The sequence below is a fragment of the Phoenix dactylifera genome, chromosome 4, assembly GCF_009389715.1.
Source record: "Phoenix dactylifera cultivar Barhee BC4 chromosome 4, palm_55x_up_171113_PBpolish2nd_filt_p, whole genome shotgun sequence".
NCBI lineage: Eukaryota > Viridiplantae > Streptophyta > Magnoliopsida > Arecales > Arecaceae > Phoenix > Phoenix dactylifera.
In genome coordinates, this window is record NC_052395.1 from 1,985,075 (window position 1) to 2,010,412 (window position 25,338).

At 57.6% G+C, this 25,338-nt stretch overlaps 1 long non-coding RNA gene across 1 annotated transcript in view; it reads left to right on the forward strand.

The window, feature by feature from the left end:
- Window positions 1-25,338, forward strand: part of LOC120110419 — a 41,035-nt gene continuing 15,697 nt past the window's right edge. Inside the window, exon 1 of the long non-coding RNA XR_005511345.1 lies at window positions 1-77. This is a non-coding gene — a long non-coding RNA (uncharacterized LOC120110419). The remainder of the gene's footprint in view (window positions 78-25,338) is intronic.

Consider the following 25,338-nt stretch of genomic DNA (forward strand, 5'->3'; position numbering starts at 1 on the left):
AAAAGGAGGAAGACGAGCAGCTGCAGCGACGTCCAGAAAGGCAAGAAAGCGCAACGAACAATTACTTCGACTCTCAGGTATGTCTTCGCCTCTCCTTCTTCTTCCTTCCTCACCCTATCTTTTTCGCCCCCATTCTATAAATCCTAGGTTGTTTTGATTTTTTTGTGTCACTTGCGTCTGGATATTGTGGGTTTTAATCGATCTTGATTCGCTTTTGCTGAATATTACCAAGACGCATTCTTTACCCTGTGGCGAGAATTTTTTTTCCCCTGCTGCTTAGTTGAATTTCTCGAGTTCTTTAACGGTCGTGGACGGGATGATATAGATCCGGAATCAGGGAATTTTCTACGGCTCATTCTACCTTCTTCTTGATCGTCTAGGGTATAGGGTTTTCCTTGATTGGCTTATATTATTTTAGATAAATAATGCTGGCTTATATGGTGGTAACGATCAAGAATCAGGAGCCAAGAGTGTAACCCTCAAAAGCATGAATAAATACCAAGAATATTTCAAACTAAATAAAGGAATAAAACTTGGTTATTATCATGTTCAAGCTATTGGTATACTTGATTGTAGCTTTTATCACCCGATAAGAAAATAGGCGCCGCCATTACATTAAATTTTTTCCTTTTGCTCTTCAGCCTTTCACCTCTCTTTTGTAAAGAGGACCTTTTATACGAAATAGCTCTGGGAAAAAAATATTTATCAGCAGTATGTTTCCCATTAGATATGCCATCTTCATTTGTCAAAATCGTTAACTCTATTTTTTATTTCCAAATTTTTGTTCTCTTTATTTGTAAATAAGTCAGGTTTATTGTCGTTTCTTTTGATTCATTACAATGCAATATAAAAGATCTTATATAATTTTCTGATTTTGATATATATCCATCAGCTGATTCGGAATTTGGGCTTTGCCCTATGACCATGGAGGGGGAGTTGTACTTAGTTGAGACTCTATAGTACAATTTACAATGACTTGATATTGTTACTTCTTTTTTATTAGGCAAGTACTTTGGTTCTGGATTGGATACTTTGTTTAACCATGATAAAAAAATAGAAGCCAATCTTCTATAAATTGGATGTTTCTAGATGTTCCTTCTTTAATATTCATTCTCTAGGAACGGATAAGATAAGCTCCTCTTTCCATTAGTGTTACGGGGGAACTTAGCCACCATGCCCCACGTGACCGGCACGCGCGCCCAGGAAGACTACGGCTGCCCCTTGATCCAGCAATCCGACCTCGGGTCGGATATCTTCGGCTCCGCAGCCCGACCCCGAGTCGGCTGCCCCTTGGTCCAGCAATCCGACCTCGGGCGGATATCTTCGGCTCCGCAGCCCGACCCCGGTCGCTGCCCCTTGTCCAGCAATCCGACCTCGGGTCGGATATCTTCGGCTCCGCAGCCCGACCCGAGTCGGCTGCCCCTTGATCCAGCAATCCGACCTCGGGGTCGGATATCTTCGGCTCCGCAGCCCGACCCCGGGTCGGCTGCCCCTTGATCCAGCAATCCGACCTCGGGTCGGATATCTTCGGCTCCGCAGCCCGACCCCGAGTCGGGTGCCCCTTGATCCAGCAATCCGACCCCAAGTCGGCAATCTCTTGACAACAACAGACTGTTCCCCTGAGGCACGCCGCGGCCCCCTGCTCCACTACTCCCTGCAACGGCCGTATCCGGCGCTGCCCCACGATCCCCTGTAACAGCCGTACAAGCGGAGCTCCACTACGCCCTGCCATGGCCGTACCCGGCGCTGCCCCACGACGCCCTGTAACGACCATGTCAGTGGCAACCCCATCGTGCCACACGATGACCAATCCCCAGAAAAACCCCCAGCCTGATATATATGCGGCTGGGGGGGAAGGGGAGGGTAAGAAGATTTTCCAGAGTATTATCCTTACCTGCGTAACCTCCTTTCCTTCTCCTTCGATCTCCCCTAACTTGATGTCGGAGGGGCCCCAACTACCCCTGGTGGTGGTTGCCGAGGCTTGCTTGCAGGTCTCTCCGGCGGAAGGCGGAGCGCAACCCGAGTAATCCAAAGGGCAACCCATTCACTAACCGCCCTTGGTGCAATTCGTTCTCGGTTTGGACCCCCCAGCAACAGTTGGCGCTAAGAGGAAGGCCCGGATCTCAGAGCGATCGTAAATGGCACGGCGAGGTGGTCGTGGAGCTTCCAATGCTCCGGTCGCGGGGCCTCTCGCGCCTCTGGCCGGGAGGCCGCTGCATCTCCAACCACTCTCAGCAACACTCCACACCGCCCCACCTGCCCATTCAGACCGGTCGAAGCCGCCCAGTTCGACCAGCTAACCCAGCAGGTTCGCACCCTCGCGGAGGCGGTGCAGAATCTGCAGGGTGCGATGTCCCGGGCGCCGCAGCGGGCTCAGGAGCCGCCGCTGCCTGAGCGTTCGCCTGTCCTCCTCAACCCGCGCTCCTTCCTCTCCCATGGGGAGGAGCGCCGGCGGCGAGGAGGATTCTCGAGCACGCTCTATTCTGCCGGGACCTTCCACCGGAGCTGCGCGGGGGTACGAGAGGCGGGCCCGGGCGCGTTCCCAGACCCCCCAGTCCTCGAGGAACCCGCGCTCCAGTCGGTCCCCCTCTCGCCGCTCCTTGTCTCCCACCCCACCGGTCGCGCTTCCCTGGACCGGCGGGTGGACGATCTCCACCGACAACTCCAGGTCCTGAAGGCCATTCTAAAGATCCCTTCGCCGACTTAGAGATCTCCTCCCAGCCGGGCGCTTGCCTCGAGGATCCTGCGGACCCCGAATCCGCCGGGGTTCAAAATGCCGGCGATCGAAGCCCTATGACGGGGCGGCGGACCCGCGGGATCACGTCGAGAGTTTCAGGACCCTTATGCTCCTCCACGGAGCATCAGATCCCCTTCTCTGCAAGGCTTTCCCGGCAACCCTCCGTGGCCCGGCGAGGGCGTGGTTCGCCGGGCTGGAGGCTGACTCAATCCGGTCCTTCGACCAGTTCACCCGCCTCTTCATCACTCATTTCGCCGTCAGTAGCCGGCGGCGACTGGTCTCCGACTCCCTCTTTGATGTCCGGCAAAACGAGGGAGAAAGCCTTGCGGGATTATCTTACCCGCTTCAACAGGGCTACGCTGGAGGTCCGGAACCTGAGTCAGGAGGTAGCTCTTTCAGCCCTGAAGCGTGGCTTCCGGAAGGGCAGACTCACCTTCTCCCTGGACAAACGCCTGCCGCGGAGCTTCCCAGAGCTGTTGTCCCGGGCGAACCAGTATGCGGACGCCGAGGAGGCGGCCGCCCACCGGAGCAAGGAGGCCGTCGAGATCCCTCCAAAGCTTGGGAAGAAAAGGCGGAAAGAGGCACGCCAGAGGAGGAGCCCGACGCCCCAGCGTCGGCGCAGAAGCCCGTCGCCGGCGAAGAACCACGGCGCCCCACGCCCTCGTTCTCCGCCCCGACGTTTCAACCGGTACACCCCTCTCCTGACTCCCCGGGCCCAGATCCTTATGGAGATCAAGGGGCGGGAGGACCTCCCGGCCCCGAGACAGATGCGGAGGATACCTGGGAAGAGGCCCTCCCGGGCGTACTGTGAGTACCACCGAGACCACGGCCACGACACAGAGGACTGCTTCCAGCTTCGGGACGAGATCGAGGCTCTCATCCGTCGGGGGCGTCTCGGTCGATATGTGAGCGACCGACGTCCCCCCGCAGACCCGCGTCCGGCCGACCCGGCTCCTCCGGAGCCTCGGGAGCAGAATCGACCCGTTGCGGGCGTGATCCACACTATCACTGGGGGCTGCCCCCGGCCCGTGAGGAACGCAGGGGGCTCGACGGAGGCGTCAGGGGCGGCCGTCGCAAAGAGGCAGAGGGTCCGGCAATGTAATCACCTTTTGTGATGAGGATGTAAAGGGGGTTCAGACCCCCCACGATGACGCCATGGTGATCTCCCTCACTATGGCAAACTATGATGTAAGGCGTGTTCTTGTGGATAGTGGAAGCTCAGCTGATATCTTGTTTTACGAGGCCTTCCAAAAGATGGGCTTGTCCAGACAATTGTTGCACAAAATATCCACCCCCCTCATAGGATTCACCGGTGACGCTGTCCCGGCGGAAGGTGTCGTTGAGCTGCCTGTGACTGCGGGCGTCGCACCCGCAGAAGCCACGGTGCGACTCGGGTTCTTGGTCGTCCGTGTTCCCTCGGCCTACAACGCTATCCTCGGACGACCCGGACTGAACGCCCTTCGCGCGGTGGTCTCTACGTACCACTTGCTCATGCGGTTCCCCACGGCGGTCGGGATCGGGGAGGTCCGAGGCGACCAACCGACCGCACGGCAATGTTTCCTAGCGACCCTCAAAGGGAAGAAGCCCGCAGAAGCCCTAAGCGTCGAGTCCCTTGATGCCAGAGACGAGGTGGCCTTGCGGCAGGGGGAGCCGGCCGAGGGTGTGGTCGAAGTTCCCCTCGAGGAAGGCCGCCGGGACCGGGTGGTCCGGGTCGGCGCCAATCTCGACCCGGGAGCTCGGGCCCGGTTGGTGGAATTCCTCCGAGCCAATGCCGATGTATTTGCCTGGTCGGCGGCCGATGTACCTGGGATCGACCCGGAGGTCATTTCTCACGCCCTCAACGTCGACCCGACCCACCGGCCAGTGAAGCAGAAGAAGAGACACTGTGCCCCGGATCGGATCCGGGTGGTCGACCAGGAGGTAGACAAACTCTTGGAGGCAGGATTCATAAGGGAGGTGAGTTACCCCGAGTGGCTGGCAAATGTTGTACTTGTCCGGAAGGCGAGCGGGAAGTGGAGGATGTGCGTCGACTATACCGACCTGAACAAGGCGTGCCCTAAGGATAGCTTCCCGCTTCCGCGGATAGACCAACTGGTCGACGCGACTTCCGGATATCAGCTGCTGTCTTTCATGGACGCCTTCTCCGGTTACAACCAGATAATGATGGCCCCACAGGACGAGGAGAAAACTGCCTTTATAACAGGACCGGGGGCTGTACTGCTACAAGGTAATGCCCTTCGGTCTGAAGAACGCTGGCGCCACTTACCAGCGCCTTGTCAACAAAATCTTCAAAGAGCAAATCGGTCCGAACATGGAGGTGTACGTGGACGATATGCTGGTGAAGAGCCGCCAGGCAGACCAGCACATCGTGGATCTGGAGGAGACTTTCACCACCCTTGCGGAAGTTTCGCATGAAGCTGAACCCAGCGAAGTGCGCCTTTGGCGCTTCGGCCGGGAGGTTCCTCGGTTTCATTGTCAACCAGCGGGGTATCGAAGCCAACCCGGACAAAATCAAGGCTATCCAAGGTATGTCCCCTCCGACCAAAGTGAAGGAGGTTCAGGAGCTCGCTGGAAGGGTCGCCGCGCTCGGACGATTTGTGGCAAAATCGGCCGAACGCTGCCAACCATTCTTCAAGGTGTTAAAACGCCCGAAAGACTTCCTCTGGACGGCCGAATGTCAAGCAGCGTTCGACCAGCTCAAGGAATACCTGGCGTCTCCTCCCCTGCTATCCAAGCCGCAGGAAGGGGAGATGCTCTACCTCTATCTGGCGGTCTCCCCAACCGCGGTCAGTGCGGTGCTGGTTCGGGAAGAGGCAAAGCTCCAGAAGCCTGTGTACTACATCAGCCGGGTCCTACGGGACGCCGAGACGCGGTATACGAAGGCTGAAAAGATCGCCTTCGCGCTGCTGACCGCGACCAGGAGGCTCCGCCCCTATTTCCAGGCCCATTCTGTCACCCTCTTAACTGATCAACCGTTACGACAGATCCTCAGCAACCCCCGAGAATGCGGGACGGCTGGTGAAGTGGGCAGTAGAACTCGGTGAGTTCGACATCCGCTACCAGCCTCGACCCGCCATCAAGGCCCAGGTGCTCGCGGACTTCCTCGCTGAGTGCACGGTGCAGGAGGCGGAACCTAGACCGCCGGAAACGCCCAGCCTCGACCTCCCGACCTGGACGCTTCACATCGATGGGGTCGTCGAACCCCGAGGGTGGAGGGCCGGGCTGGTCCTTACCAGTCCTGATGGAGTGATAGCCGAGTATGCCTTGAGGTTTGGATTTCCAGTTACCAACAACGAGGCGGAGTACGAGGCCCTAGTCGCGGGACTCAAACTCACCGGGGAGCTCGGCATCCGGCGTTTGAAGGTCTTCACCGACTCCCAGCTGGTGGTCGGGCAGGTCCGTGGGGAGTTCGAGGCCCGGAGCCCGACCATTGCAGAACTACGTCCGGAAGGTGCAAGCACTCATTCCGACCTCGGCAGTGTCGACATCCAGCAGGTCCCCAGAAGCGAAAATGCCAGGGCCGACAGGTTGTCCCGCTTGGTGGGCGCAGAGGCGCACAACTTGTCGAGGGCAATCTACCTGGAGACCCTGGATGCCCCGAGCATCGGCGAGGCTGGAGCGGTGATGGCGATTGATCCGGAGCCGTCTTGGATGGACCCGCTCGTCGCCTACCTCGCCGAAGGGATCCTCCTGAAGACGAAGATCAAGCTCGGCGACTTGTCAAGAAGTCCGCCACTACGTACTCTATGAAGGGAGGCTGTATCGGACCTCGTTTACCGCCCCCCTCTTAAGGTGCCTCCGCCCCTCGGAGGCGGCCTACGTCCTCGGCGAAGTCCACGAGGGCGTCTGCGGATCGCACTCGGGGGCTAGGTCCTTGGCGCACAAGATCATGAGGCAAGGCTATTATTGGCCTACTTGTTGGAGGACTCAAGGATTATGTACGGAAATGCGACGCCTGCCAGCGCCACGCCAACGTCCAGAGAGTCCCTTCTGTCCCCTTGGCACCAATCACCGCACCTGGCCCTTCGCACAGTGGGAATGGATATCCTCGGACCATTCCCGTCGCTTCAGCCCAGCGGGAAATTCTTGATTGTTGCAATCGACTACTTCACCAAGTGGGTGGAGGCAGAGCCGCTGGCCACTATCACGGAGGCGCAAGTCCGGAAGTTCGTGAAGAAAAACATCATTGTCCGATTTGGGGTACCCCGGGTCCTCATCTCGGATAATGGTCGACAGTTCGACAACAAGCATTTCCGTGACTTCTGCGAGGAGTTCGGGATCGAGCATCGGTTCACATCTGTGTCGCATCCCCAAACCAACGGTGAGGCCGAGGTGACAAACCGGACAATCCTCCAAGGAATTAAGGCGCGAATCGGTTCGGACGGGGCAAGCTTGGGTCGAAGAACTTCGAGAACGTCCTTTGGGCGTATCGGACCACGCATCGGACCCCTACCGGGGAGACGCCTTTCAGCCTAACCTATGGCACGGAAGCGGTTGTCCCCGTGGAGCTCGGGACTCCCCTCGCCCCGGGTGGCTGCGCACCGACCCTGAGGCCAATTCGGAGCAACTCCGAAGGGAACCTGGAACCTCTTGAAGAAGCGAGAGAAAATGGCGCAGGTTCGGATGGCGATGATATCAGCGGAGGGTGCCCGATAGTTATAACTCCAAGGTCCGACCAAAACTTTTCAGAATCGGAGATCTGGTGCTAAGGGCGAGCCAAAGCATCTCAACCCGCGGAAGGTGGGAAGCTGGCGCCCAAATTGGGAAGGGCCCCGTATAGGGTTCGCTGGGTAAACCGACCTGGCTCCTACCAGTTGGAGGCCCTAGATGGTCGAGAAATTCCAAGGAGCTGGAATTCCGCTAACCTGCGGGTGTATTGCCAGTAGAAAGACAAAGCCAGAAAGACAGTTCAAAAAATGTATAGTCTTTTTCATCTCAATAATTCCTGGTTACAATGGCGTGTTCGTGTGATTACAAAGAATTCCCGGAGGGGAATTGGGGAGTAAAGAAAGTAAGGAAGAGGTGGGGACTCCGTGGAGCTGAAGATCCGGGATCCCGAACCCTCCACCCGACAGCAGCTGCAATCCCACCGGACCGTGGGTGCTTCCCCCGGAGCGCCATCGGACACCTCACGCAAAAGACGAAGAGCCGGCGGCGAACGAAGAAGAAGTTCGCACTGGCTTCTAGAAGGAAACGCCACCTCCAAGGGATATTCCGGTCCTCCCCAGGAGAAGGGGAACGGAAAGGAATACAGGCGAAAGAGCGCGAGGAGGCGCGATCCCGGATGAAAGCGTCTAGCGCAGAGCTCAATCGGGAGGTGGGACTGTGAAAAGAGGGGGGATGTGATCTCGGATGAAACGCCTAGAGCGAAGTTCCCACCGGGAGAATCTCCCTGTTGCATCCCAGATGAAACGAACTAGTTGGCGGAAGTTGCGAGGGGCGCGCCTCCCGTTCCTCCGCCAGGGGTTTCCAGCCACGCGCCGGAGAGGAGGTCCATGATCCATGGCAACCTGAACAGCTCCGCTTGGCAGGCCTCCACCGCACCTGCGCTTATATTTATAGCCAAAACTGTGGCCCCCTGGTTGTTCCGATGCGGGTGGCTCCAATAATGCGGGCACATCGAATCAGGAGCCATTCCCGGCTCTCGAGGTTTATCCCCCCACGATCTCCTAAGCGTCGTTCTCCTTTAATTGCATTCTTCGTGCAGGACACTCCGGGCGGCGTGTATCCCGCGGCCCACATATCTCCGCACGCGTCCAGGCCGCATCCCCTCGAAGAACGCACGTATCACGGCCGCTTAACTGGCACTCCTCGCAAGCAGCAACTGGCCGGTCCGATTTCCAGTAACGCCTCAATTAGCATTTAATGGCCTTCTGGTGTTCCCCAGGCGACGCTTCGAGAGGAGGAGAAAACAGCCGGATCGCAGCTGGCCACGGAGAACCCCGGTCGAGCGGCAAGTGGATACGGCCCCCCCGGCGCGCACCAACGAGCGGAATTCCCGAGGCTCGGCCCCGGAGCCAGCTACCCGATGACATCCCGGGAGCAGACTAGCCTGAAGCCCCGACCGGTCGCCTCGGCTTGCGCCAGCCTTGCCGACCAACGAGCGGAATTCCCGAGGCTCGGCCCTCGGATGCCAGGCTAACCCGATGATCATCCCGGGAGCAGACTAGCCTGAAGCCCCGACCGGTCGCCTCGGCTTGCGCCAGCCTTGGCCGACCAACGAGCGGAATTCCCCGAGGCTCGGCCCTCGGATGCCAGGCTAACCCGATGATCATCCGGAGCAGACTAGCCTGAAGCCCCGACCGGTCGCCTCGGCTTGCGCCAGCCTTGGCCGACCAACGAGCGGAATTCCCGAGGCTCGGCCTCGGATGCCAGGCTAACCGATGACATCCGGGAGCAGACTAGCCTGAAGCCCCGACCGGTCGCCTCGGTTGCGCCAGCCTTGGCCGACCAACGAGCGGAATTCCCGAGGCTCGGCCTCGGATGCCAGGCTAACCCGATGATCATCCCGGGAGCAGACTAGCCTGAAGCCCGACGGTCGCTCGGCTTGCGCCAGCCTTGGCCCGAGCGGAATTCCCGGCTCGTCCTCGATGCCAGGCTACCATGACATCCGGGAGCGCTGGCCCGACCGGGTCGGCTTGGCGCTGCCGCCGAGCTTGCTGAGCCAACCCTCGACCTGGCCAGGCGGAGGAATTTCTGAGGCCAACCTCGGGAGCCCGGCTAGCGCCGGAAGAATTTCCTGAGGCCTAACCCTCGGATGCCTGGCCTAGCGCCGGAAGAATTTTCTGAGGCCTAACCCTCGGATGCCCGGCCTAGCGCCGGAAGAATTTCCTGAGGCCTAACCCTCGGATGCCCGGCCAGCGCCGGAGAATTTCTGAGGCCTAACCCTCGGATGCCCGGCCTAGCGCCGGAAGAATTTCCTGAGGCCTAACCCTCGGATGCCGGCTAGCGCCGGAAGAATTTCTGAGGCCTAACCCTCGGATGCCCTGGCTAGCGCCGGAAGAATTTCTGAGGCCTAACCCTCGGATGCCTGGCCTAGCGCCGGAAGAACTTCAAGAGTCAGGAGTCGGCGAGGCGCTACCAGGAGTTAAAAGAGGAAGGACGAAAGTGAAATGAGGGAAACACTTTGTTTGCATTAACTTTCGTTGCATCAGGGTCGAGACCCATACAACGTGGCAAAACGCAACATACAAGAAAAGAACAAAGAAAGTACAGAGAGTCAGCTTGGAGGAACCCTGGGTCGGGAACGGCGAGCGCGTCCGCGAAGGGTAGGGAGACGGTTGGAGAATCGGCAGGCAATGGCATCGGAGGGGAGTCGAGGAGGGAGACCCACTCAGGTCAATTCCGGGGGTATTTAGCGGACACCCTTGCCAGGCCTTCATCGAAGCCTAAGGCAAGGAGTCGGACCCCGCGTCCGACATGTCACGGATGAACTCGGCGGACTGACGATAGGCCTGTACGCCTGACGCCCGATTTCCGCGCTCTTCTCGGCCAGCGCGCTCCGCTCGCTCCGTAATCTGAGCTTTCGCTTCCATGACTTCGCCACAATCCGGTCGTCCGCCTCGGAGGAGACCCTCAGCAGATCGGCCCGAGCCTCCATGTGCTTCGCCTCGGCAGCGACGCGAGCAGCCTCAGCCTCTCCAGGCGCGAATGAAGCTCCTGGTTGCTCGCACGAGTCCCCTCAAAGGCCGACTCCAATTCGGCCAGCTTGGCTTCAAGAGATCGGGTTCGGTTGCGGGCGTTGTCGGCCGATGCTGGGCCTTCTCCCACCTCTCCCGGAAGTCGGCAGCCTTCCGGGACTGCTTTTCGGCCCGTCTCCGCTTCCTGATCTCGCTTTCGAACCCGAGGCAACTTGAGTTGCTCTGAGCCTCCAACAGTTGCTCTCGAGGGCGGCGAAGCCGAGTGCCCGCTCTTTCGGCCACCTGGAGCCTCGTCTCGAGGTCCTGGTCGTCCTCCCCGCAGCCCGGCCTCCCTCCTCTACAGCTTTCAATCGGTCTCGGCCCTCGCCAGAAGCTCGCTGTTCCTCGTGGCTCTCCTCCAGGCGGATCATGTATTGGGCGAGCTAAGAGGTAGGAAAAATGAGAGCGTCAGACGGGGATCAATAGAGCCTATAAATGACGAAAGCGACCAAAAGAACACTCACCGACATGAGACAGACGCAGCTGGCAGCTCCACTTCAGGGATACCCATCTGCCGGACCTGCTACGGTTCCTCCAGCAGCACCGTCTCGACGAGGTTTCGGGCGCCGGCGAAAGTGAAGGCCGACCCCGACTTCGCCCCGGAGCCGGATGGTGGTTCTGCAGCCTTAACCCTTACCCATCGTTGGGGGAGAGTCATGCCGACCGTGCTCGGGGCGGGGGCCGCGCCAGAAATCGACAGGGTCCCGCTCGGCCGGGGGGCCTCGGCGCGCCCCTCCTTCCCGTATCATCCGAGCCGACCGAGGTCGAAGGCCGGGCTGGGGACCGACCGGTCCGACCCGGCCGTCTCGGGCGCGCCCGGATGACACCTCCAGAAAAACGGTAGTCTCATCACCGGAGGGCTGATGCGGCGTCAACTGTCGGTCCGAGCCCGCGGCGTCCCCTGATCGGTGGGCCCGGACCGTCTGTCGGCGTCGAGTCGCCTGCTGGCGGGGCTTCTTCGCCGGTGGGACCCGCTCGGAGGAGTCCGTTTCTTCCTCCGGACCGTTCCAGTAGGGACGCCCTACTAACAGCCATTGCCTTGTCCGACTGCATGACGTCGTCGATTTCTGCAAAAAGACGAGATGGTTAGAAACCGAGAAACTGATGGAAAGAAGAAATGAAAGAGGAGAAAAGAGCTAAAAGAAGAAAGTAGTGGCGGGCTCACGGTCGGCGGGGACCGAGCTCAGACCGACGTTCACCAAGGCATCCTCGGAAATAAGGGCGAGCCACTCGGGGGGAGCCGCGCCCTTCGGCACACCAACCCCCTCAAGACGGCGACGACCATCGACTCCTCCCTCGACAACCTCCGATAGGCCCGATCGGGGACTTCATCGGCGTCTCCCAGGTTGGTCCCGTTCCCCAAGAGGGATCTACGTCGATGAAAAAGAAACGCTCCTTCCCAGCCATGAATGGAGGAAGGAGCCTCCTTGACGAGGGCCGCACCCTCGCCGCGCCGCAAAGCACCACCACCCCCTCTGTCCCGGGGTGGCCGTTCAGGCCGTAGCATCCCAAAGACGTTTCACCAGGGTGGCGGAAACCTCGTGCATGCGGCAGAGAACCTGGAAGGCCGTCAGGGTACGCCATGAGTTCGGCACCAGTTGCGTCGGCGCCACTCTTAAACCTCGAAGCACCTGCACGACTAAGTCCGAGAGGGGAAAGCGGAACCCAGCCCGAAGGATGTCCTCATTGATGGCGACCTTCCCTGGAGGAGGATGGGACTCCTCTCCTCAGGCTCCGGAAGCGTAACGTTGCAGGCTTCGGGAAGGTGGTACCGGGCCACGAACCTATCTAGGTCTTCGGGGACCAGCTCCGACTGAATGCGGTCCGCTCTTACTTCGTCCATCCCTAACGGCCAGTGAATCTACGGTCAGGACGGGGTCAAGAGGGGAGAAGGGACCGGGAACGACTGGGGTACACTAATACGAAAGGAGAAAGTACGGAAAGCCCTAAATCGAAGAGTGGGGCAACTCACCGGAAGGGAAGGAAGAACGGCTCCGAGAGCGTCAAAGGAGGAGCGAACGAACAGTCCGACGGCAACGGCAGGCAGCACAAGGGAGAAACTCGAGGATGCCTGTGAAGAGAAAGGCGGACGGGGGAGGGCCCCCGGTTAAATAGGCAGAAAGGCGGGTGACGCCTCGGTGAGCTAGAGACGCCTGGCTACCGGAAGGATCGTTCGCGGCCCCAAAGGCGAATCGACGCCATTAAGGAAGGATGTCCGCCGAAATCCGCAGACCGCCAGATCAGCGACAACCGCCATACGCCATAAAGAAGGCGGGGAGATCGGAGCGCGCGCGCCTTTCCGAGGATGGCGGCAATCTCGAAGCATCACTCCCTTCACCCGTTCCCTCCTGGTTCCAGGCTCGGAAGTGGGGGGCTACTGTTACGGGGGAACTTAGCCACCATGCCCCACGTGACCGGCACGCGCGCCTAGGAAGACTACGGCTGCCCCTTGATCCAGCAATCCGACCTCGGGTCGGATATCTTCGGCTTCGCAGCCCGACCCCGAGTCGGCTGCCCCTTGGTCCAGCAATCCGACCCCGGGCCGGATATCTTCGGCTCCGCAGCCCGACCCCGGGTCGGCTGCCCCTTGATCCAGCAATCCGACCTCGGGTTGGATATCTTCGGCTCCGCAGCCCGACCCTGGGTCGGCTGCCCCTTGATCCAGCAATCCGACCTCGGGTCGGATATCTTCGGCTCCGCAGCCCGACCCGGGTCGGCTGCCCCTTGATCCAGCAATCCGACCTCGGGTCGGATATCTTCGGCTCCGCAGCCCGACCCCGAGTCGGGTGCCCTTGATCCAGCAATCCGACCCCAAGTCGGCAATCTCTTGACAACAACAGACTGTTCCCCTGAGGCACGCCGCGGCCCCCTGCTCCACTACTCCCTGCAACGACCGTATCCGGCGCTGCCCCACAATCCCCTGTAACAGCCGTACAAAGCGGAGCTCCACTACGCCCTGCCATGGCCGTATCCGGCGCTGCCCACGACCCTGTAACGACCATGTCAGTGGCAACTCCATCGTGCCACACGATGACCAATCCCCAGAAAAACCCCCCAGCCTGATATATATGCGGCTGGGGGGAAGGGGAGGGTAAGAAAGATTTTCCAGAGTATCATCTTACCTGCTACCTCTCCTTCTCCTTCTCCTTCGATCTCCCCTGACTTGATCGTCGGAGGGCCCCACTACCCTGGAGGTGGTGCGAGGCTTGCTTGCAGGTTTTCCGGCGGAGGGCGGAGCGCAACCAAAGCAATTCAAAGGAAACCCCGTTCACACCGCTGTGCCAATCGTTCTCGGTTTGGCCCCAGCAACAATTAGCATGTCTCAATTGAACAGTTTGATCTCTCACTCATTCTTCTCTTTCTTTATCATTGATTGCCTTTTCTTCTTCATCCTTAAACACTCTTTAGAATTCTGGGAAAGGTTGTGTCATAGAGTATAAGTAAGCTTCTCATAATGATGAGAAATGATTATAGTGTATTTTTTATAGCTTTAGAATATCTCCACTTCAATTGCTTCTTATGCTAGAATTAGGCTTGCATATTATCGCCCCTTTTCAATTTTTGTAGCTGTTGCTGGGGGTCCAAACCGAGAACGATTGGCACAGCGGTGTGAACGGGGTTCCCTTTGAATTGCTTTGGTTGCGCTCCGCCCTCCGCCGGGAAACCTGCAAGCAAGCTCGCACCACCTCCAGGGTAGTGGGGGCCCTCCGACGATCAAGTCAGGGGAGATCGAAGGAGAAGGAGAAGGAGAGGTAGCAGGTAAGATGATACTCTGGAAAATTTTTCTTACCCTCCCCTTCCCCCCAGCCGCATATATATCAGGCTGGGGGGTTTTTCTGGGGATTGGTCATCGTGTGGCACGATGGGGTTGCCACTGACATGGTCGTTACAGGGCGTCGTGGGGCAGCGCCGGGTACGGCCATGGCAGGGCGTAGTGGAGCTCCGCTTTGTACGGCTGTTACAGGGGATCGTGGGCAGCGCCGGATACGGCCGTTGCAGGGAGTAGTGGAGCAGGGGGCCGCGGCGTGCCTCAGGGGAACAGTCTGTTGTTGTCAAGAGATTGCCGACTTGGGGTCGGATTGCTGGATCAAGGGGCACCCGACTCGGGGTCGGGCTGCGGAGCCGAAGATATCCGACCCGAGGTCGGATTGCTGGATCAAGGGGCAGCCGACCCGGGGTCGGGCTGCGGAGCCGAAGATATCCGACCCGAGGTCGGATTGCTGGATCAAGGGGCACCCGACTCGGGGTCGGGCTGCGGAGCCGAAGATATCCGACCCGAGGTCGGATTGCTGGATCAAGGGGCAGCCGACCCGGGGTCGGGCTGCGAAGTCGAAGATATCCGGCCCGGGGTCGGATTGCTGGACCAAGGGGCAGCCGACTCGGGGTCGGGCTGCGGAGCTGAAGATATCCGACCCGAGGTCGGATTGCTGGATCAAGGGGCAGCCGTAGTCTTCCTGGGCGCGCGTGCCGGTCACGTGGGGCATGGTGGCTAAGTTCCCCGTAACAGTAGCCCCCATTCCGAGCCTGGAACCAGGAGGGGAACGGGTGAAGGGAGTGATGCTTCGAGATTGCCGCCATCCCTCGGAAAGGCGCGCGCACTCCGATCTCCCGCCTTCTTTATGGCGTATGGCGGTTGTCGCTGATCTGGCGGTCTGCGGATTTCGGCGGACATCCTTCCTTAATGGCGTCGATTCGCCTTTGGGGCACGAACGATCCTTCGGTAGCCAGGCGTCCTCTGGCGTCACCGAGGCGTCACCCGCCTTTCTGCCTATTTAACCGGGGGCCCTCCCCGTCCGCCTTTCTCTTCACAGGCATCCTCGAGTTTCTCCCTTGTGCTGCTGCCGTTGCCGTCGGACTGTTCGTTCACTCCTCCTTTGACGCTCTCGGAGCCGTTCTTCCTTCCCTTCCGGTGAGTTGCCCCACTCTTCAATTTAGGGCTCTCCGTACTTTCTCTTTTCGTATTAGTGTACCCCAGTCGTTCCGGTCCCTTCTCCCCTCTTGACCCCGTCCTGACCGTAGATTCACTGGCCGTTAGGGATGGACGAAGTAAGAGCGGACCGCATTCGTCGAGCTGGTCCCCGAAGACCTAGATAGGTTCGTGCCCGGTACCCGACCTTCCCGAAGCCTGCAACGTTACGCTTCCGGGGCCTGAGGAGAGGATGTCCCATCCTCCTCCAGGGAAGGTCGCCATCAATCGAGGACATCCTTCGGGCTGGGTTCCGCTTTCCCCTTACGGACCTTAGTCGTGCAGGTGCTTCGAGGTTTAAGAGTGGCGCCGACGCAACTGGTGCCGAACTCATGGCGTACCCTGACGGCCTTCCAGGTTCTCTGCCGCATGCACGAGGTTCCCGCCACCCTGAACGTCTTTTGGGAATGCTACGGTCTGAACGGCCACCACCGGGACAGAGGGTGGTGGTGCTTTGCGGCGCGGCGAGGGTGCGGCCTCGTCAAGGAGGCTCCTTCCTCCATTCATGGCTGGAAGGAGCGTTTCTTTTTTCATCGACGTAGATCCCTCTTGGGGAATCGGGACAACCTGGGAGAACGCCGATGAAGTCCCGATCGGCCTATCGAGGTTGTCGAGGGAGGAGTCCGATGGCGTCGCCGTCTGAGGGGGTTGGTTGCCGAGGGCCGGCTCCCCCCCGGTGGCTCGCCTTATTTCCGAGGATGCCTTGGTGAACGTCGGTCTGAGCTCGGTCCCCGCCGACCGTGAGCCCGCCACTACTTCTTCTTTTTAGCTCTTTTCTCCTCTTTTCATTTCTTCTTTCCATCAGTTTCTCGGTTTCTAACCCATCTCGTCCCTTTTGCCAGAAATCGACGACGTCATGGCAGTCGGACAAGGCAATGGCTGTTAGTAGGGCGTCCCTACTGGAAGCGGTCCGGAGGAAGAAACGGACCTCCTCCGAGCGGGGTCCCACCGGCGAAGAAGCCCCGCCAGCAGGCGACTCCGACGCCGACAGACGGGTCCGGGCCCACCGATCAGGGGGACGCCGCGGGCTCGGACCGACAGTTGACCGCCGCATCAGCCCTCGGTGATGAGACTACCGTTTTTCTGGAGGTGTCATCCGGGCGCGCCCGAGACGGCCGGGTCGGACGCGGTCGGTCCCCAGGCCCGGCTTCGACTCGGTCGGCTTCGGATGATACGGGAAGGAGGGCGCGCCGAGGCCCCGGCCGAGCGGGAACCTGTCGATTTCTGGCGCGGCCCCCGCCCCGAGCACGGTCGGCATGACTCTCCCCCAAGCGATGGGTAAGGGTAAGGCTGCAGAACCACCATCCGGCTCCGGGGCGAAGTCGGGGTCGGCCTTCACTTTCGCCGGCGCCCGAAACCTCGTCGAGACGGTGCTGCTGGAGAGGGACCGTAGGCAGGTCCGGCAGATGGGTATCCCTGAAGTTGGAGCTGCCAGCTGCGTCTGTCTCATGTCGGTGAGTGTTCTTTTGGTCGCTTTCGTCATTTATAGGCTCTATTGATCCCCGTCTGACGCTCTCATTTTTCCTACCTCTTAGCTCGCCCAATACATGATCCGCCTGGAGGAGAGCCACGAGGAACAGGCGAGGCTTCTGGCGAGGGCCGAGAGCCGATTGAAAGCTGTAGAGGAGGGAGGCCGGGCTGCGGCGGGGAGGACGACCAGGGACCTCGAGACGAGGCTCCAGGTGGCCGAAGAGCGGGCACTCGGCTTCGCCGCCCTCGAGAGGCAACTGTTGGAGGCTCAGGAGCAACTCAAGGTTGCCTCGGGTCTCGAAAGCGAGATCAGGAAGGCGGAGGAGCGGGCCGAAAAGCAGTCCCGGAAGGCTGCCGACTTCCGGGAGAGGTGGAAGAAGGCCCAGCAGTCGGCCGACAACGCCCGCAACCGAGCCCGATCTCTTGAAGCCAAGCTGGCCGAATTGGAGTCGGCCTTTGAGGGGACTCGTGCGAGCAACCAGGAGCTTCATTCGCGCCTGGAGGAGGCTGAGGCTGCTCGCGTCGCTGCCGAGGCGAAGCGCATGGAGGCTCGGGCCGATCTGCTGAGGGTCTCCTCCGAGGCGGACGACCGGATTGTGGCGAAGGTCATGGAAGCGAAAGCTCAGATTACGGAGCGAGCGGAGGCGGCGCTGGCCGAGAAGAGCGCGGAAATCGGGCGTCAGGCGGTACAGGCCTATCGTCAGTCCGCGAGTTCATCCGTGACATGTCGGACGCGGGGTCCGACTCCTTTGCCTTAGGCTTCGATGAAGGCCTGGCAAGGGTGTCCGCTAAATACCCCGGAATTGACCTGAGTGGGGTCTCCCTCCTCGACTCCCCTCCGATGCCATTGCCTGCCGATTCTCCAACCGTCTCCCTACCCTTTGCGGACGCGCTCGCCGTTCCCGACCCAGGGGTTCCTCTAAGCTGACTCTCTGTACTTTTCTTTGTTCTTTTCTTTGTATGTTGGCGTTTTGCCACATTGTATGGGTCTCGACCCTGATGCAACGAAAGTTAATGCAAACAAAGTGTTTCCTCATTTCACTTTCGTCCTTCCTCTTTTTAACTCCTGCTAGCGCCTCGCCGACTCCTGACTCTTGAAGAAGGAAATTCTTCCGGCGCTAGGCCGGGCATCCGAGGGTTAGGCCTCAGGAAATTCTTCCGGCGCTAGGCCGGGCATCCGAGGGTTAGGCCTCAGGAAAATTCTTCCGGCGCTAGGCCGGGCATCGAGGGTTAGGCCTCAGGAAATTCTTCCGGCACTAGGCCAGGCGTCCGAGGGTTAGGCCTTAGGAAATTTCCGCTCGTTGGTCGGCCAAGGCTGGCGGCAAGCCGAGGCGACCGGTCGGGGCTTCAGGCTAGTCTGCTTCCCGGGATGGTCATCGGGTTAGCCTGGCATCCGAGGACCGAGCCTCGGAGAATTCCGCTCGTTGGTCGGCCAAGGCTGGCGCAAGCCGAGGCGACCGGTCGGGGCTTCAGGCTAGTCTGCTCCCGGGATGATCATCGGGTTAGCCTGGCATCCGAGGACCGAGCCTCGGAGAATTCCGCTCGTTGGTCGGCCAAGGCTGGCGCAAGCCGAGGCGACCGGTCGGGGCTTCAGGCTAGTCTGCTCCCGGGATGATCATCGGGTTAGCCTGGCATCCGAGGGCCGAGCCTCGGGGAATTCCGCTCGTTGGTCGGCCAAGGCTGGCGCAAGCCGAGGCGACCGATCGGGGCTTCAGGCTAGTCTGCATCCCGGGATGATCATCGGGTTAGCTGGCATCGAGGGCCGAGCCCGGGAAATTCCGCTCGTTGGTCGGCCAAGGCTGGCGCAAGCCGAGGCGACCGGTCGGGCTTCAGGCTAGTCTGCTCCGGGATGATCATCGGGTTAGCCTGGCATCCGAGGGCCGAGCCTCGGGGAATTCCGCTCGTTGGTCGGCCAAGGCTGGCGGCAAGCCGAGGCGACCGTCGGGGTTCAGGCTAGTCTGCTCCCGGGATGTCATCGGGTTAGCCTGGCATCCGAGGACCGAGTCTCGGGGAATTCCGCTCGTTGGTCGGCAGGCTGGCGCAGCCGAGGCGACCGTCGGGGCTTCAGGCTAGTCTGCTCCCGGGATGATCATCGGGTTAGCCTGGCATCCCGAGGGCCAAGCCTCGGAGAATTCCGCTCGTTGGTCGGCCAAGGCTGCGCAAGCCGAGGCGACGGTCGGGGCTTCAGGCTAGTCTGCTCCCGGGATGATCATCGGGTTAGCCTGGCATTCGAGGGCCGAGCCTCGGGGAATTCCGCTCGTTGGTCGGCCAAGGCTGGCGCAAGCCGAGGCGACCGGTCGGGGCTTCAGGCTAGTCTGCTCCCGGGATGATCATCGGGTTAGCCTGGCATCCGAGGGCCGAGCCTCGGGGAATTCCGCTCGTTGGTCGGCCAAGGCTGGCGCAAGCCGAGGCGACCGGTCGGGGCTTCAGGCTAGTCTGCTCCCGGATGGTCATCGGGTTAGCCTGGCATCCGAGGACCGAGTCTCGGGGAATTCCGCTCGTTGGTCGGCCAAGGCTGGCGCAAGCCTAGGCGACCGGTCGGGGCTTCAGGCTAGTCTGCTCCCGGGATGATCATCGGGTTAGCCTGGCATCCGAGGACCAAGCCTCGGGGAATTCCGCTCGTTGGTCGCGCCCCTATCACTTGCCGCTCGACGGGGTTTCTCCGTGGCCAGCTGCGATCGTGTTTCCTCCTCCTCTCGAAGCGTCGCCTGGGGAACACCAGAAGGCCATTAAATGCTAATTGAGGCGTTACCTGGGAAATCGGACCGGCCAGTTGCCGCTTGCGAGGAGTGCCAGTTAAGCGGCCGCGATACGCGCGTTCTTCGAGGCGGATGCGGCCCGGACGCGTGCGGAGATATGTGGGCCGCGGGATACACGCCGTCCGGAGTGTCCTGCACGAAGAATGCAATTAAGGAGAACGACGCTTAGGAGATCGTGGGGGGATAAACCTCGAGAGCCGGAACGGCTCCTGATTCGATGTGCCCGCATTTATTGGAGCCACCCGCATCGGAACGACCAGGGGGCCACAGTTTGGCTATAAATATAAGCGCAGGTGCGGTGGAGCCTGCCAAGCCGGAGCTGTTCAGGTTGCCATGGATCGTGGACCTCCTCTCCGGCGCGTGGCTGGGAAACCCCCGCCGGAGGAACGGGAGGCGCGCCCTCGCAACTTCCGCCAACTAGTCGTTTCATCTGGGATCAACAGGGAGATTCTCTCCGGTGGAACTCCGCTCTAGGCGTTTCATCCGGGATCACATCCCCCTCTTTTCAGTCCCACCTCCCGATTGAGCTCTGCGCTAGACGCTTCATCCGGGATCGCGCCTCCTCGCGCTCTTCTCCCTTGTATTCCTTTCCTCCCCTTCTTCTGGGGAGGACCGGAATATCCCTTGGAGGTGGCGTTCCTCTAGAAGCAGTGCGAACTTCTTCTTCGTCCGCGCCGGCTCTTCGTCTTTTGCGTGAGGCGTCGATGGCGCCTCCGGGGGGAAGCACCCACGCCCGGTGGGATTGCAGCTGCTTCGGATGGAGGGTTCGGGATCCCAGATCTTCAGCTTAACGGAGTCCCCACCTCTTCCTTACTTTCCTTTACTCCCCAATTCCCCTCTGGAAATTCTTTGTAATCACACGAACACGTCATTGTAACCAGGAATTATTGAGATGAAAAGGACTATACATCTTTTGAACTGTCTTTCTGGCTTTGTCTTTCTACTGGTAATACACCCGTAGGTTAGCGGAATTCCAGCTCCTTGGAATTTCTCGACCATCTAGGGCCTCCAACTGGTAGGAGCCAGGTCGGTTTACCCAGCGAACCCTATACGGGCCTTCCCAATTTGGCGCCAACTTTCCACCTTCCGCGGGTTGAGATGCTTTGGCTCGCCTTAGCACCAGATCTCCGATTCTGAAAAGTTTTGGTCGGACCTTGGAGTTATAATATCGGGCCACCCTCCGCTGATACATCGCCATCCGAACCTGCGCCATTTCCCTCGCTTCTTCCAAGAGGTCCAGGTTTCCTCGGAGTTGCTCCGAATTGGTCTCGGGTCGGTGCGTAGCCACCCGGGGCGAGGGGAGTCCGAGCTCCACGGGGACAACCGCTTCCGTGCTAGAGTTGGGCAACGGGCCGTGCCGGGCCGGCCCGGCCCAGGCCCCCCGGGCCCAAATTCTAAGCGGGTCGTGCCTGGCACGGCCCACTTATGAAGCGGGCCGTGCCTGGCACGGCCCGTGAGGCACGGAAGGCCAGCCCGGCCCGGCCCCCGGCCCCTCTATTGGTGGGCCGGGCCGGGCACGGCACGGCACGGGCCGTGCCAGGCACGGCCCGCAACGGGCGCAAACGGGCCGTGCCAGGCACGGCCCGCAACGTCTCCAGACGGGCCGTGCCTGGCACGGCCCGTAACGGCTCCAGACGGGCCGTGCCTGGCACGGCCCGTCTGGAGAGGGGGAGGGAAAATAGCCGTTTCCAACGGCTATTTTCGGGAAAAAGTCGATTTTACCCCTCCCAACAGTCCAATAACGGCTGAATGGAGGGGTATTTTGGGAAAAAAAATTTTTGGGCTTCTATAAATAGCCCATTCCTCCCTCATTCTCACCACACCAAATCTCTCATTCTCTCCTTCTCTACTGCTATTATTTCTCTCCTCTAAAGTGCTCTTCTAGCAATTTAATTTTTAGTTTGTTCAAGTGCTACACAAGAGGAGGTTCCTGTTGAGAAGAGAAGGTCGCTTCTGTTGAGAGCACAAGAGGAAGCTCGGAATCTCGGCTCTGCCTCTGCCCTCCGACCCTCTACTCAATTCCTCCTTGCGGTTAGTTTTTATTTTTTGAATTAATCATAGATATGTCATCTTTTGAGGAAAGTCAGTTTGGCATTCCTGTTTCTGAGGGAGAAGAAACTAATCCCCAACCCCCTGTTCCTAGTTCCTCTAGAACTGGTGAACCGAGTGAAGGTCAAACCTCTTCTCGTAAAAGGACTAGTACTGTATGGAATGAATTTGATAGAGTTATGGTTGAGGGAGTCTGGAAAGCTAAATGTAAAAATGTGCCAAACTTTATAGTTGTAGTAGTAGTGGGGGAACAGGGCATTTAAAAAGACATCAAGAGAGTCATAGGATGCATGATTCTCATGCTCAAACTCAAAGTAGCCTTAATATACAAGGGGGATTACTTGTAGGTAATTTTGCATATAATCATGAAAATCAAAGAAAAGCACTTGTAAAATGGATAGTTAAGGATGAATTACATTTTAGTTTATGTGAATCTTTTAATTTTGAAGAATATGTTCAATTAAACCTACAACCTGCTTACAAAAGAACTAGTAGGCGTACATTTAGAAGAGTAGCTATGACCAATTTTTTAGCAATGAAACAAAATTTAATTGAAACACTTTCTACTTTAAATGTAAAAATTTCATTAACTTCTGATATTTGGTCAGCATCTGTAGGTAGTAATTGTTTTATTGCCATTACTGCTCATTATATTGATAATGATTGGCAATTAAATAAACGTATTCTTGCTTTTCGTGCTTTTGATTTTCCACATTCTGGGCAACAAATTTCAAATATAATTTATCAAACTGCATGTTCATATAATATTAATGATAAAATTATGTCTATTACTTTTGATAATGCATCTAATAATAATTCTGCTGTTGTATTATTAAAAGACTCATTGCATCCCATATTAGATGGAAATTTACTGCATATTAGATGTGCATGTCATATCTTAAATCTTTCTGTTCAAGCTGGCATGGGCATGATTCAAGATGTGATTTCAAAAATTAGAAATGCAGTTTCTTTTATTCATGCTTCTAGATCAAGACTTCAAGAATTTAAGGAATTATGCATAAATCATGGTAAACGTTTTAAAAAATTTAAACTTGATGTAATTACTCGTTGGAACTCCACATATAGCATGATACATGATGCATACCCATATAAAAATTTATTAAGTGCATATATTAATGATCGTGGATTAGGATTTACATTGACTGAAACTGATTGGAATAAAGGAAAAATTTTGGAAGATTTTTTGCTTAGTTTTTATAATGCTACCAATGTTCTTTCTGGTATTTATTACCCTACTTCATGTTCATTTTTACAACAAGCATATATAATTAGTCAAAAATTTGCAGAACATAGATATGATGATGTTTTAATGCCTATTATTCACCTAATGGAATCTAAATGGAATGAGTATTGGGACAGGATATGTCCTATGCATAACTTAGCTGCTGTATTTGATCCTAGAGTTAAATTAAATGGCGTGCTAATTTTACTTGATGCATACGCTGAAAATATGAATCAAGATGCTGAATCTGCTAAAGATGAGGTAAGACAACTTCTTTATGATATTTATGCTATATATGATGAAAAAATTCGTGGATCTAGAACACAAATACAAACCTCTATTCCTCCTTCTAGTAGTTCTCGTTCGTCATCTATTTTTTCATTCATTGCACAGAGAAGACACACACATGCTTCAAGTTCCTCTTCATCTTCTTCATCTTTAAGTAGTGAACTAGAATTTTATTTACGAAATGATCTTCAGTCTGCATATGATGAAAATCAAATAGAGAATCTAGATGTATTATCTTGGTGGAAGAGTGTTAGAAATCAATATCATGTTATGTCTGCAATTGCACGCGATATTTTAGCTGTGCCGATGTCCACGGTAGCATCGGAATCCGCTTTTAGTGCAGGTCGGCGTGTTCTTGACGAAAAGAGAAGTAGGATGACGGGCGAAACGGTGGAGATGCTTCTCTGCTTCAAGGATTGGCTGGATGCTGAGGCAAGACTTCAAGATAAAGGTGGACATAATACAACATCCTCTGATGATGATACAAACACTACTGAAGACTGAAGACTGAAGACTGAAGACTGAAGATTGAAGACTGAAGACTGAAGACTGAAGAGTGAATACTGATTCACTGAATCACTGATGATTAGTAAGATTTCTTAATTTTTTATAATTGTACATTTTTATTGTATTCTGGAGGTCAGACCAAGGTCCAAACCTCGGCCCTTTCTTAGTTTCTTATTGTATTCTAGAATCTAGAGGTCAGACTAAGGTCCAAACCTCCCTTCATGTACCATTTTGATTTAAATTAATAAACTGGTAGGGGTCTATGCCAAACCCCCCACCATTAAGGTGGCTTTATATTCATAAATCAAGATTTCTTAGTGTTCAATATTTATTAATTTATTAAAAAAATTTTATCGGGCCGAGCCGGGCCCAGGCCCGGACCGTGCCAGGCTCGCGTGCCAGCCCGGCCCAGGCCCTTATGGGCCGTGCCGTGCTGGCCTGCGGGCCGTGCCGTGCTTGGCCCGCGGGCCTAGACCGGGCCGTGCCGGCCCAGGCCCGAAGCGGGCCGTGCCTGGCACGGCCCGCTGGCCAGGAACCTCTAGCCCAGCACGGCCCTATCAAAGGGGCCGTGCCAGGCACGGCCCGGCACTGTAGCTGGCGGGCCGTGCCAGGCACGGCCCGCTTCATGCCGTGCCGTGCCGGGCCGTGGGCGGCCCGGCCAGTGCCCATCTCTATTCCGTGCCATAGGTTAGGCTGAAAGGCGTCTCCCCGGTAGGGGTCCGATGCGTGGTCCGATACGCCCAAAGGACGTTCTCGAGTTCTTCGACCCAAGCTTGCCCCGTCCGACCGATTCGCGCCTTAATTCCTTGGAGGATTGTCCGGTTTGTCACCTCGGCCTCACCGTTGGTTTGGGGATGCGACACAGATGTGAACCGATGCTCGATCCCGAACTCCTCGCAGAAGTCACGGAAATGCTTGTTGTCGAACTGTCGACCATTATCCGAGATGAGGACCCGGGGTACCCCAAATCGGACAATGATGTTTTTCTTCACGAACTTCCGGACTTGCGCCTCCGTGATAGTGGCCAGCGGCTCTGCCTCCACCCACTTGGTGAAGTAGTCGATTGCAACAATCAAGAATTTCCGCTGGGCTGAAGCGACGGGGAATGGTCCGAGGATATCCATTCCCCACTGTGCGAAGGGCCAGGGTGCGGTGATTGGTGCCAAGGGGACAGAAGGGACTCTCTGGACGTTGGCGTGGCGCTGGCAGGCGTCGCATTTCCGTACATAATCCTTTGAGTCCTCCAACAAGGTAGGCCAATAATAGCCTTGCCTCATGATCTTGTGCGCCAAGGACCTAGCCCCCGAGTGGGATCCGCAGACGCCCTCGTGGACTTCGCCGAGGACGTAGGCCGCCTCCGAGGGGCGGAGGCACCTTAAGAGGGGGGCGGTAAACGAGGTCCGATACAGCCTCCCTTCATAGAGTACGTAGTGGGCGGACTTCTTGACAAGTCGCCGAGCTTGATCTTCGTCTTCAGGGAGGATCCCTTCGGCGAGGTAGGCGACGAGCGGGTCCATCCAAGACGGCTCCGGATCAATCGCCATCACCGCTCCAGCCTCGCCGATGCTCGGGGCATCCAGGGTCTCCAGGTAGATTGCCCTCGACAAGTTGTGCGCCTCTGCGCCCACCAAGCGGGACAA